The sequence below is a fragment of the Chlamydotis macqueenii genome, chromosome 1 (genome assembly GCF_036417535.1).
Source record: "Chlamydotis macqueenii isolate bChlMac1 chromosome 1, bChlMac1.mat, whole genome shotgun sequence".
NCBI lineage: Eukaryota > Metazoa > Chordata > Aves > Otidiformes > Otididae > Chlamydotis > Chlamydotis macqueenii.
Genome location: NC_141556.1, coordinates 4,356,930 through 4,370,512, shown reverse-complemented (window position 1 = coordinate 4,370,512; position 13,583 = coordinate 4,356,930).

Sequence of the window (13,583 nt, the reverse complement as noted above, 5' to 3'; positions counted from 1 at the left end):
ACAGAGAGCAGAGCAGATATCCGGAGCTGCCTGACCCCAGCTCCCTATCCAGTCAATGGAGTCAACAGCACATGGACATTTATGTCACCTATGTCTAAACTGGACATCACACCCACTGCTTTCACTGGGAGCCAGGCATCACTCACCTTTCTCTTGAAGTTAAACTGCAATGTGGGCACTGAAGCATGTTGCAGAAGCTGCAGTGGGACATCTCAGTAAAGTCTTGTGTCTTCTTAGCAAATTGCTGTCATGTTGTCAGGTTGTCGCTGATAAGGATAAAACATGTCCTTAATTACCTGTGGGTACAGAGGCAGCCACACTTGGGCCGAAAAAGTATCTCCATGTTGCCTTCAACACTTCTCTGAGTTACCAGTCCAAATTCACAGAGTCTCATGGGGTAATGGAGAATCACTCCAAGGATCACTTTTGGATAAAATCCCAGCTCCACAAAGTACTCAAATTAGCCAAGGAATTCCCTCCCATTTACATCCTTGCAGACATTGAAAAAAACCTTCCCCTGGGGCCCCTTCCCTGACCTCTGGCAGCCCATCCTTATTCATCCCATCTCAGGTCATGATGACCGTTTTAGGCAGGAAATTAAGCTTCTCACTAAACACCCTTATCTAATCGCCATGGTCAACATTTCGAACTCACTTGCCCTAAAGACATTTCCCCCGAACATCCATAAGGCTGTGAGAGATCAAAGGGTACTTATCACATGTGGTGTGTGCTCACCATTACCAGGAGCCACACCTCCACATTTTACCCAATTCAGTCTATCAGTGGATGGAGCGACCTTTAGCAGTCACGGCATCAGCCAGGAACTTCTCTTCTTTGGTCATATAAGGACATTTCACTCGTTTCCCGAATGTTACATCAAGATGATTGGGACATTGATGCACACACAGGATTAATATTGATTCAGCCAAATGCAAGAGGCATATGATTTTTTTAATTAAACGGTTCTGCTGACGTTTACTCCAGCAGAGATAACCAGTGCTGTGTGCTAACTTAATTCGTCCACGTTCCCGTATAAGAACATAGTGGTATTGAGCACACTTACATATCGGCATGTTCGTAACTAGACAGATGGAGAAAAGATGTCTATGTGTGCATGCAAAGATTAAAATGGCATCATGTGCCACGTATTCGCTTCTGCAAACATCAGATTTATGCATTATTCATGCCAAGACGTTCGGATTATCCTTTCCAGCACTCTGTATTCACACGTGGGTGAATGTGGGTGGAGAGATGCACATCTACGCATAAATCCGTATGCATGCACATACATATGTAAAAATTTGTGAGTGCGTGAATATAAATGTGTGGTGCGGAAGAGTGCTTAGATAGAAGTCCAGATATCCAGAGATAAATATCCTTGCGCATCTATCTAGATATCGGATTGCTAGAAATCCTAGCATATCTGTAACGAATCTTGCAGGCAGGATCCCTTTCCTCCCCTGCCTCAGCAGACGGAAGCGTGTCCACATGGGCTGCAGAAGAAAGCATCTGGCGGGCAGCGTGAATATGAGCGTGTGCCCGCATGACAAAGAGAAACAAATATTTGGATGCTGAGTGGCGATGAATAAATACCTGCCAGTGTTTATTCCACACCCCAGGGTGGGGCTGGCACTCAAACCAATCAAGTATGCCTTTTTTTTGTGTTTTGTTTTGCCAGTCTACTGGGTTTTTCCCCGTCTTTTCCCAGCTCTCCAATGGGGTTTGGCTTGGACAAAGCTACTCCGTGCAACAGCAAAAGCTGCAGAGGTGGGCTGGGGACCAGCTGATCTGGGAGGTTTAATGAGCGGTGTGGGGAAAGGAGAAGCATCTCTCTAAATACCGAATGACTCAAACTCACCTCTGGGGAAGAGAGAAGAAAACCTGGAGCAGAGAAGAGGCGTTGACGAAGCACCCTATGTGGGCTCAGTCACATCCTCTGCTGTTTACTCAAGCTGGAGGGATGTGAGCAGAAGTAAAACCTGATTTAGGTCACATATGCCTTTCTCTTTACTCAGTGCCGGAGTCAAAACATCCCTTGGGCAAGAGAAGGAGGAGACAAGGAGCCGGTGCATTGTCTGGCAGATCAGATAGGGCTTGATGCACAGTCACAGACTAGCAACAATGCCATTTCTCCCAGCCTCAGTGCTCCAAGCAGAGGGCGGTTTTTGCATCTCTCTAAGCATTTTCTGGTTTTTGTGGACCTCATGACAGGCTAGTTTGGCTTATCTGAGACTTTATTTTCATAATCATGCAGCTTTGCATAAGTAATGAGCACTGTTCCCAGCACGTTCTGTAAAGCAAGCACTAGTCGGTGAGGGGTTTGCAAGACTTATGCACCCAAACAACAGGCATGGGTTGGTTCTTCATCTCCTCCCCTCCCACCCACACTCCCTTTCCAGTGCACAGCCTCTGGAACCTGTATAAAACCTTCTGGATTGTTAATTCAGCCTGGCAATGGCCTATCTACAGCTCCACATCCGTGCAAGGCCCAGTGCAATATTGGTTGAGTCTTGGTCAGTCTCTGGGCATTGCCCTCATGGCTTGATTGCCCTCATGGCTTGATTTGTTGACTTGAGGACTCAAGTTTCCAAAGGCATCAGTGTCCTTGGAGGTGCCAGTGAGGTCAGGGTGTTTGGCAGCTCAGAAACCTGCCTGCTGAGTGAAGCCAGAAGAGGCTGTGCTGGGAGCCCCATTGCAGGTGACTCAAAGCACCTCACCTTCCATCTCATGCAATTTAGACGTGGGGCACTGGTAGGACCAAATCAATGTCCAGCAATGCCTGTGTTCTGGTTTTGTTTAGTGAGGTGTTTAAGGTGGCAGCTTCTGTAGGAAACTGCTAGAAGTTTCCCCTTTGTTCAGTGGACTCAGGTGGGCCTAGGGCGGACCTGCTGCTGGCCAAGGCCGAGCCAATTGGTAGCAGAATGTCCTGTGATAACGCCTCTGCGATAATGTATTTAAGAAGGGGAAAAAAGAAAAAAGAAAAAAAAAAAGAGAAGAGAAGATGTGAAGCAGCTGAGTCGGGGCAGAGAGGGGGAGGCGTGAGCCTTGTGGGCCTTGCAGGCCTCACCCTCTGGCCTCCCGCCGGGCAGCCGACTGGGCCCAACTCGGCCTGGCCCGGCTGCAAGAAGTGGAGAGGAGATGAGAAGTGAATAAGATGTAAAAAAGATCCTGAGAGGCATCTGCCAGCCTGTTGTGAAGAGTTTTTCTTGTAAGGAACAGCTGCAGACGCCAAGGTCAGTGAAGAAGAAGGGGGAGGAGTAATGCTGCTCCTGGCCAACATTCCCCTGCAGCCTGTGGTGACGACCATGGTGGAGCAGGTTGTCCCCCTGCAGCCCATGGAGGGGCAGAGATCCCCCTGCAGCCCAGGGAGGACACCACGCCAGAGCAGGTGGAGGCCTGAAGGAGGCTGTGGCACATGGGGGGCCCGTTGGAACAGCCGTTCTGGGGAGACTGCACCCCATGGAAGAGATGACCCACGCCGGAGCAGTTTCATGAAGGACTATGGCCCGTGGAAGGGACCCCACAATGGAGCAGGGGAGGAATGCAAGGAGTTCTTCCCCCGACGACGAAGTAGCAGCATAAAACAACGCGTGATGAACTGACCGCGACCCCCATTCCCTCTTCCCCCCTGTGCCGCTTGAGGGGGGAAGGTAATAGAGATAATGTTAAGCCCAGGAAGAGGGAGGGGTGGGAGGAGGTTATCTTGTTCCCTGTCTCATTCTCCTGCTAATTTTAGAAATAAATGAATAGTTTTCCCCAAGTCGAGTCTGTTTTGCCCGTAACGGTAACTTTAAGGATTTCTCCCTGTCCTTATCTCAAACCTCGAGCCGTTTTTCTTATATCATCTCCCCCTGTTCTCTCGGAGGGTGGGGGGAGCGAGAGAGAGACTGCGTAGTCTGGTCCTGATCAGGGCTGAACTACGACAGCCTGTCATCAGCCACCCAGGGCCGAGAGAGCAGTTCTGCCAGACTAGCAATTGAATTAACTGGAAGAAAGGTTCTCACCAGGGGATCACCTGTTCTGGTGCATCATGAGATCAACATTGCTGGTTGCCCCTGTTGGGTCAACAGCAAAGAAGAAAAAGGAAACCTCAAGCCCTGTGACCAAGCAATGGGAAAGCTACCTAACATCTGCCTGGTGGTAAATTAAACATGAGATTTGCCTAAGCCATGCAGTTTGAACTGATTACTGGAAATGGCTATCAGCGACGTGTGGTGACATCCTCCCCCTTACTTCCCCCATGCTCGCAGCCATGGCTCTGCTCTCTCGCTCTGAGCAGCTGTTCTGCTTCTCCCCTCCCAGCCAGCGCCAGGCAGAGATGCAAATCTCAGTCACTTCTTCCACTCACCACATGTGAGAGGACTGCATTTATGGGTGGAAACTAGCTACCCACGGCTTTATATACCACTCTACTCAAAACCTCTGTCTCCCTCCAGAGTTTCTTCTTCAAGGGAGGAGCCAAACCCACATGCTTTCTACCAGCTTTATTAGAAACAGATGGACCAAATGCACCTGAAGTCAAACAGCCTTCCTGCTTAGGCTGGCTGCTGCTAACTTTTTCCAACCTGGCAGAGAGTTAGGCAATGCAACAATTAAAGCCTGGTCGCCAACTGCAGAAGAAGCCACAAACGTTTGCCAGAGGCAGCACCTGCCAGGGAAGGTGCAGGTTGTAAATCAAAGCGTCCACACTAATAAATGCAATGTCCAGAAGCTAAAGACAGGGTAGATATCCAGTTTGGACACCAGTTACAGGTTCTCCTGTGTTTTGTGACTCTGCTGGTCCATTGTCCGCCCCATTAGACAACATCACTGCTGCTGCAATCCCCCAAACCCAGCAGATCCTGAACTGGAAGGTAGTGACCAGAGTGAGGTGAGAGCACAAGGTTGATGAGCCCCGTGGGAATGCTCTTTGCTTAGGATTGCTTAATGCCAGCTCTCAGGATTGCAGAAAATCCATAATTGGGATCATGAGGGAGGAAGGGGGATGTTGGCTCTGGGAGGCAGGAAGGATGTGTTTCTACCTCGGCTTTCTTTTGGGAGATGCCCTGGCTGTTTTTTAAAAAAAAAGAATGGGCTTCACATCTAAACCCCAGGTTTTGGTGTCTTCCCCATACAGGTTCCTCAGTCACTCAAACAACAGGAGATCCAGGCTGTATATGACTCTTGCTAGAGGCTACAACAGAAATTTATCCCTCCAGGAATCAGCAAATTGTGCCTGGAGATGGCAGAGGATGAGAAATGAGGCAATTTACCACTTCTTTTCACAGATTCTTCCTGGACAAAGAAAAACTCTGAGAAACAAGTGGTTTCCCACAGCTCCCCCCTTCCACGTGCAAGCAGTGGGGACACGGCCGTTGGGATGGAGTTTCACTCTGAGTGTTGGGACTTTCCCGGGGCTGCGCATGGCGTGGTGACAGTGTGCACCATGCTCATGTGGCCCCCTCTCTGCTCCTCATACAGTTGCTCCCAGTCTTCTCCAGTTCACCCATCACAGTGAGATGTTTGTCTCCTGACAGCAGGCTGCTGCCCTTAGCTGTGTTCACAAACCCCATAGGTATTCTCCACAAAATCGTGCGGTCCATGGACTGCACCTGGGGTCAAGGTCTTGCTCAGTGTGCCTCAAATAAGGAGCTAATTTGAGGACTCTGATTTATTTCAGGATTCCCTTTGGACAGGAGAATCCCCAGCTGATGCACATACCCAGGCTGGGTAGTAGGTACAGTATGGCTGCATCCAGGAGCCATCCCTGAGCCGTGTGGTCCCCTGCACCCATCAGCCAAGGGTCCCAGTTAGCCCAGACCAACACTACACCAGGGAACACACCAAAACACCACAGATGGTCACAGCCCCGGCTCCAGCCCTTGCCCTGACCCTGTTGGCTTGCCAATATAGACATAGCCTGGCATGTTGCTGGAGAAAGCTTCAATTTTTGACAAAGTAATGTTTTCAGCTGGAATAAAGCTCACCCAGAAGAATTGTGCCTGGCTTTGCCTGCATTCCCAGTCTTACTGCGATTTCTCCCAGCAGCCACGGCCCCTGCTAAGCTCCCTGACGGCTCAGATGGGCTCTTACCGACAGCGCAGCTGTAAATAATCCCAGCCCACATAAGAAACCACCTCCTTGACAGTTTTATTTTCTGCAGGCATGGCCAATCCACAATGATTTAATTTGCTCTTTCTGCATATTTGCTTTGGTCTCTTGATTAATTACTTGAAAGAAGATGCTACTGGATGTCCACCCTGGAAGAAATCTCTTTCGCAACCGAACGCTTCAGAGCTGTGCTTTGTCTCATCTGCCGTGAGCCGAGGTGATGATAACCCACAGCGGCTCGCTTGCAGCTGATGGGATCTATCTAAAACACATCCGGTTCAACAGAGGAGACAAGGCTGGGTTCTGCAATAGCTATTAGGCCCGTTTCCTTAGGTGGATTTATTCCTAAGCCCTGGCAGTAAGCGTTTACTCATCCGGAGTATCTTGACGTCTGGCGTTTGTGTACTGAAGGACGCAAGTTGATTGCGAGTTAGCGCAGATCTCCCACGCAGCTTGGCTTTGAACATCCTCCTACGAAACTGGACCCAGACCGCTTCCAGCAATGGGTCCCCAGCAGCTGTTTATCTCAAATCAGCTCTTCAAAACAATAGAGGGATGTAGCAGCTGCTTAGTGTTTCATCTGACCTTTGCGTGAGGCAAACGTAGCCCCGTCTGAAGTAGATGACCAATTTGCTAGTGCTGATGTGCAGGAGATGCACAGAGATGGGAACTCCTGTTATCCCACAGCCAGTGGATGGACTGGACGTTATGGTTGTGTGAGGTCCTGCCTGCTCTTGGAAAACATCATCCTTTGCAAAAACCCTGGCTGTGCCACCAAAGATGAGCCATGAAGCCCAGTCCTGCCTCCCGGACCAGCACAAAAACCCACCAGTGCAACCAGAAAGGGAAATATTGTGCAATGCTTTGCACAGCTATTGGGAAATATGAGAGGGTTTCAGATTCCTAGGTTGCATGTGTGTATTAAAAAAAATAAAGTTTCCCAATTAAGCTGCAAAAGTCACGTTACAGGCTCAGACGGACAACTGAGCAATTGCAATGGCAGCTCGTCAGCCAAAGCCCAACACGTGCATGGTCTCATCCCGTGGCAGGCTTAACCCTCCCAGCACCGCTGAGTCAGCCTCTCTGCAGGCAAATCGGCTTCACAGCCATGGCAAAAAGCCTTCCAGGCCAGCTGACATCCTTGCAGTCCTTAGTCAGCACCCATCCCGTCCTTCCCAGCCCTCGGAGCAGCCGTGCAAGTACGCAGACGGCAGCAGCTTTGCTAGTAGCAGGTTCAGGAGGAAGCAGCCGGCCGCAGACAGGCTCAGATCAGCTTAGCAGATAGGAGGGTAATTAATACTGGCCTTAAAACTGACAAGGACACAGAGGTGGGCTTTTTGTTTGAGCCTACCCCTCCCAACCTTTCTCCCTGTCTGGGGCTTTGCTGATCATCCAGCTCGTGCAGCTTCCAAGAGCGTTTCAAGGGATAACAGGGAGATGCTGGAGCCACCATGCTGAGCTGTATCTGCACTCCTGGGCCTGTAGCTCCTCTCTACTGGGTCTCCCAGGAGGTGCCTGGAGGTGACCTGTTGTGTGGGCGAGGTGGGCATCCAGCCCTGTGTGAGATAGGGGCAATGAAACCCCCATTTCATCTTCTATGAGTGACAAAGGTCCATCCTCCGTTCTTTCATCAGTGGTGCCTCTTTCCCCAGCGTTACCTCAAGTTAACCCAGTGCGGTGTTTTCCAACAAAGGAGCGTTTGTCAAAAAAAGGCTAAGGCTTTGTTTAAGGCTTTCTTTATCAAAACAGGAAAAATGATATGTTGGTTCATGGGGTCAAAAGGAACTTTGGAAACTCTGAATGTTGGTTTCCATCTCATTTGGACAGGAAGATATTTTCATTTTTATTTATGTTTAAAAAAGAAGATCTCTGGTGAACCGACAGCCTTGGTTTTCAGCCAGCTTTAACCATGAGCCTTGCAAACCCTTTATTACAACTCTTCTGATTTAATTCACTCTCCTCCCAGGCCCATCTCTCTCCAGTGTTCGCTGACTCTTGCAAGGGATTTTAGGTAGGGATGTGGATGGACTTCTCTCACCTCTGCAACAAACCCGGTCATGGGCAAAAAATGTGCCAGAAGAAGAGGCTTGAAATGAGTCTCTGTGCAATGGCCATGCTCAGAAATACTCACCGTAAGCCTGCACACTGGTTTAGCAAGTCTGGAAAGGCATTCCGTCATTATTACAAATGAATTATGGTGAAAATTAGTGTTTTATTATTTTATTATGGCTTGCTTATACAACAGCCAGTCCCTGCTGTGTAATTTGTGGCCAGATTTCCCTGCCCTAAGTAGGTTCTGAAAGGTTGGCTCATCCACACCAATGGGGAATACCACTGAGAATGTGCCCAAATAAATTATATCCTCTTAGGGAAAACTTGGAGAAATTACTAAAAAGATAAATCATGGTGGTGGCTGGAAAGGCATTGGGATTTTGTGGCACTGGCTCTGACACCGTAGGTGGGTACATCTCAGGTAGAAAGGGCCACGTCCTCCTCCTAGAACCTGCCCTGGGGATGACTCCCACATCTTCTCTCTCTCTCCAGTAGCTTAAAGCCACCGGTGCAGACCCTGACATCAAACCCTTGTACCCACACTGTAGAAACTGCGCATGGGTTGCTGCTGGTGGTGGCTGAGCAGTTATGGAATGGGTTAATGAGCAGGATGTCTGTTGAAGGATAAAAGGTGACCTTGGGGTACTTGCACAAGGAGGACCGGTTTGGGAGATGCCTACACATTGCATTGAAAATACAGAGGAAGAAGTGAATGCATGGTGCTGTGAACGCCTAGCGGATGTCGAAGGATGGGGCAATTAAAAAGAGCGAGGTGGATGCATGGCAGGAGAGCACGTCCGCTGCCTGCCACGGATGAATCAAGGCTGGGCAGAAGGAAGAGTGAGTCAGGTCACCTGGTTGATAGGGTGGTGTCTCCCATCAGAGTGGGTGACATTAGTACTGTCTGGAAGGTAGAAGAGCAGCCCTGGAACAGCCAGAGTAAGTCACAGTCCTTGCAGCATCAGGAGTGGGAAACCCAGGAAGGAAATCAACCATTAACAGTTGTACCATCCCCCTGAAATCTAGGTCGATGGTGTGACTTGCTTGTGGAGATGTTCCTGAGGACAGTGTGCATGCTGTTGGGGACGGGGTGACCAGGACCTGTATGTGAGCTACAGCTTCATTCCCCTCCTTTCTTACTGGTGCATCGGTGCCCTGGAGTAATGGGTGCGTAGTGATGGACCAAGAACCAGAGAAATGCGTGGTGACATTTGCTTCTCCCTGCTGTTGTATGGTGGGACTCCTGCTCCCGAGGGAGGACATCAGTATTTTTAGGTACCGCCCTGCCTCCCTTAAACCAACACATCCCCCGCTAGCCAGGAAACCTTCTCCTGTCTTCATCAGGAAAAGGCAGCTCTGCCCACAGGTTGGCATCCAGATTCAGTGGAGGCGTCCAATGCAGGCTAACACAGGCTCTCCAGTCTGGTTTGGATGACATTTGTCGAAATGCTGGGTTTTCTGTCTGCTGATGCTGAGTCAGTTGTTTTGGTGGATAAAGGCAGCACAAGGCAAGATCCAGCTCTGGAAATACCTCCTCATAATGACCAAAATCACAGCTTAATGGTGGGTTTGAGCTGCAGCTAGAAATATCTGGATTTGGGGCTGTGCTCATTCTCGAGCTGCCCTCCACCATGGTAATTGTCTCGTTAGGTCTTAATTACCGCTTCTCTTTGTAGCTCCAGTTCAGACGTGCTTTTTGGTCACAACCTCTGCTGCCATCCACTTTTCTAACCTCTGCACCAAGCCACTCGTTGGTACAAATTTTTGCCAACATTTGTTTCAGTACAAAGACCACTCAGACACCTTTTGTGGCAGTAAAGACCAAATAATATTCGCTGGGTGTCTGACTAGGAGTAGATAAAATACAAGATTCAGAATGGACATCAGGAAAAATTTTTTTACACTGAGGGTGGTAGAGCACTGGCACAGGCTGCCCAGAGAGGTGGTGGATGCCCCATCCCTGGAAACATTCCAGGCCAGGTTGGACGGGGCTCTGAGCAACCTGATCTGGTTGGAGATGTCCCTGCTCCTTGCAGGAGGGTTGGACTAGATGACCTTTAAAGGTCCCTCCCAACCCAAACTATTCTACGATTCTACAAGTCTATACATTGTACTAGAGAGAGAAGCAATTCACAAAGCCTGAGTGATGCTGAATATTGTTTCAGCACCATCCCTTCAGACCATGGTAGCTCTGCAGCTGAGGAATAAGTGCTGAGACCAGCAAGGAGTGATGATCTCACTTTGCCAACAGGTTGGATGGAGAGATGTATCAGTTGGGTTTTGTCTGGCTTGTCATGAATGTCACCAGACTCAGTAACATTATCATGCTCTTATCAGGTTGCAAATTAGATTTCTGGTAGGATCATGGGAGATGGCATTCAAGAAGACGTCCCAAGGCATTTAGCCCATCGTGAGTTGGGTTGGAGCTGCTGAGTCCTCAAGGGATAGTGGTGGCTCATGAGGGAAGAGACTACCAGGGGATCTGAGGCCTGGCAACACTCAGTACACCATTGACTGGTTTCTTTGCATTCTGTTGCTCTATGGACTGTCTCGTATTGACACACGTTGGCCAGTGTGTCAGACCACAAAGAAAGCACCAAGCAAACCTTACAATGAAGATTTCCCAGGGCACAAAGTCCAGCGAGCCCCCAGAGGCAGCAAGGACTGGTTCCCCCCATGGCCTCCCCAGAGCAGGCACAGGTCCTGGGAGCAGTTCGCAGAGCAGGAGAATCACCAGGATGCAGCAGGGCACTTTTGGGGAAGAAAATGAGACATTAAGCTAACTTTGTGTATGTAGGCCCCGTATATGAGTTTTAGGGGCACGTCAACCATTTTGGTATTGACTCTTACCACTATTCCTCTGTCTGTGTAATGTAATTTCTTCTTGCGTTGCTGACAACTAGATGCAGTTTCAATTCACTTTTTCTAACCAGCCCCTTCCCAGAAGCACTCCCAGTAGAAGCCAAGTGACCAACCCTCTAAGGTTTTCCTGCAACTGCAGAGAATGGCAGCTCTGCAAACAGAGGCCAAATCGTCCACGGCAAAGAGGTCATATGCCAAGAGGAAAGATATTAGAAAGGAAAAGCACGTGGCTGGGGAAATGACACAATCTGATTTCTTAAGTGACCTGTCGTCTGAAAATAGAACTCTCTGTGTATTTACCCTGGAAGTTGCGAGGGGCTGTCACAAGCTCTCTGTCACTGGCCAGCTATCTCTAAGCAGCAGCTCAAAGGCTGAAGCCTTTCCAAACGGCTCTGATGGTTGCTCTCCATTGCCATGCGGGGTGGGAAGCAGGGCTGGGACGATGCTCTGCAGCAGTCGGAGGGTAGCAGAGGCAGGTTTCTCCAGCAGGACCAACTCGTGGGGCTTGGGGGGCATCTGAACAGGTCCAGCTGCTGACTGGGCAGCTGTTGTGGGTGGCGCAGCTTTTCTTCTAGATGAGTCCTCTTTTAGTTGACCTTTTAAATTCAGTGTTTTCAAAAACCACTCTAAGTGTATGTGGTTTTTTGAAATAGCAGGACTTGAATGTGGTGGGTCTTCCCACCTGCTGCTAGTGGGACATTGCCTGGTGGGAAGCCAAGACATGTGTGGCCAGGGGTGGAGGAGACTCTCAGTGCCATGACGGGAAGAAGGGGAACCAGTAGTTGGTGGTGACTTCCTTGAGGGGAGGTGAGCTGAAGGACAGGACCAGCATGAGACCCTTGCCCACTTCACTGGGGAGGCTGGCAGAGATGTGCAGTGTCAGCCCTGAAGAACCCCTCAACAGGTAGGAGTGAGGTGAGGAGAAGGGCTTGGGCTCCTCAGCGGAAGCCATAACAGAAGGGTTTTACTGGAGGCGTGAAATTGCTGGGACCAAGTTTGCAGCCCTGTGGGCTCAGCACTGAGCCTGGCTGTTCATGGGAATGGGCTGTTTCACACAAAGGATGGGGCGGCTCGGGGAGAGGAGCCTGGCGCTGCCCCATCGCACCCCTCAGCCTTGGAGCAGGGAGAGGACACAGATGCACGCACGAACAAGGGAAAGGCGAGGGTCAAATATTCACATCCAGCAGAAGTGCATAAATGCATTTAGATACCTGGAGCTGTTGCAAATAATTCCCACTAGAGCCACAAGCAGCAGGTTGTTTCCTCTTGCAAAGCAACCCTCCAAAATATCTATTTCTTTTTATTTTTTTCTCATAGCTGGAAAAAAAAAAAAAAAAAAGAAAACCCCTCAAACCTCATGATGTGGTGGCAGTCGCTCCCCAGCCGGAGGCAGGTGAGTGGGGTGCTGGCTGCGCTCCATCCAACATGTTGCATTGTGAAGGTTTGCCCGTGGTTTATTTAATCCCTTGCACGTATCAGACGCATTCCTGAGCCATCAATCAGAGCTGAGTCAGCCAGCGTGACTGGTCTGTCTTTTTTTTTTAATTTTTTTTTTTTTTAGTAATCACAAGTTCTCTAGTCTTTGCCAGCAGTGAGATGGGGTTGTTTTGTTGTTTTGTTTTTTTTTTTTTTTAATGAAAATGAGACTTGACTGGGAGCAGGGAAATGTTCCCGCTGTCGAGCGTAACCTTTAAAGCCGCCTTGCCTCCAGGAACGTCTCCTCTCTGTGATGCTACAAAATGCGTCACATGGAAGAAAAACAAAGGATGCTGCCTGGGATGCTGTTGGCCCATGCGCTACCCTCCTTGCCCAGCTCTCCTGCATGGACAGCATGACACAAGCCCCATCGTGCCCCCTGCACACAAAAAGAGGGGAAAAAACTTTTGAGAGGGGGTGTTTTCTTGCAGAGCGGCCTTGAAAGCGCTCTGGGAAGCAAAGCCTCTCCCCCTCCAGCAAGGACAAGGTTATCACAGCTTCCAAACAGCCCCTGCCCACCCAGGGAAGGCAGAGGGGGGCCGTGCTGCTGTTGTGGCTACGCGTAATCTCAGCCCGCCGCGGCCGACGGCCTTAGCGAAGCCCCCGCATCCTTGCAGGGCTCTCCGCAAGACGGGTGCAAGGCTACGCTCCCTGCCCTAAAATAATGCAAGAGCATTTTTTCATCTCTGCTTGGGTCAAGGAGGCAGCCAGGTTGCTGAAGATTAAAATAATAATAATAAATCTTGTGGTTTTTGGCCTTACTGGAGAGCACTGGTCCTCCCTGCCCCCAGCATGCTTGCATGGATGAGCGTCACCCTAAAGTCTTGCATGTCTGTGTGCACAACTAGAAAAAAAGTTACTCCATATGCCTCAATTGAGCTTAAAATCAGAGATCCCTCGCCCTGGTGCACCGAGCAATGGGGAGGAGGCAGACGGCCCCTGCACATCCCAGCAAGCCCCAGCCCAAAGGAAGGCTTGACCTGCTCCAAAAGCCCAGGGAAGGTCAGAGCAAGGGTGTCACATCAGCCAGCAGTAGGTAACCACAGAGCTGAGCCTGAATATACAGCGGTCTGCACCTTTTTTCCCCCATTTCGCTGCCAACA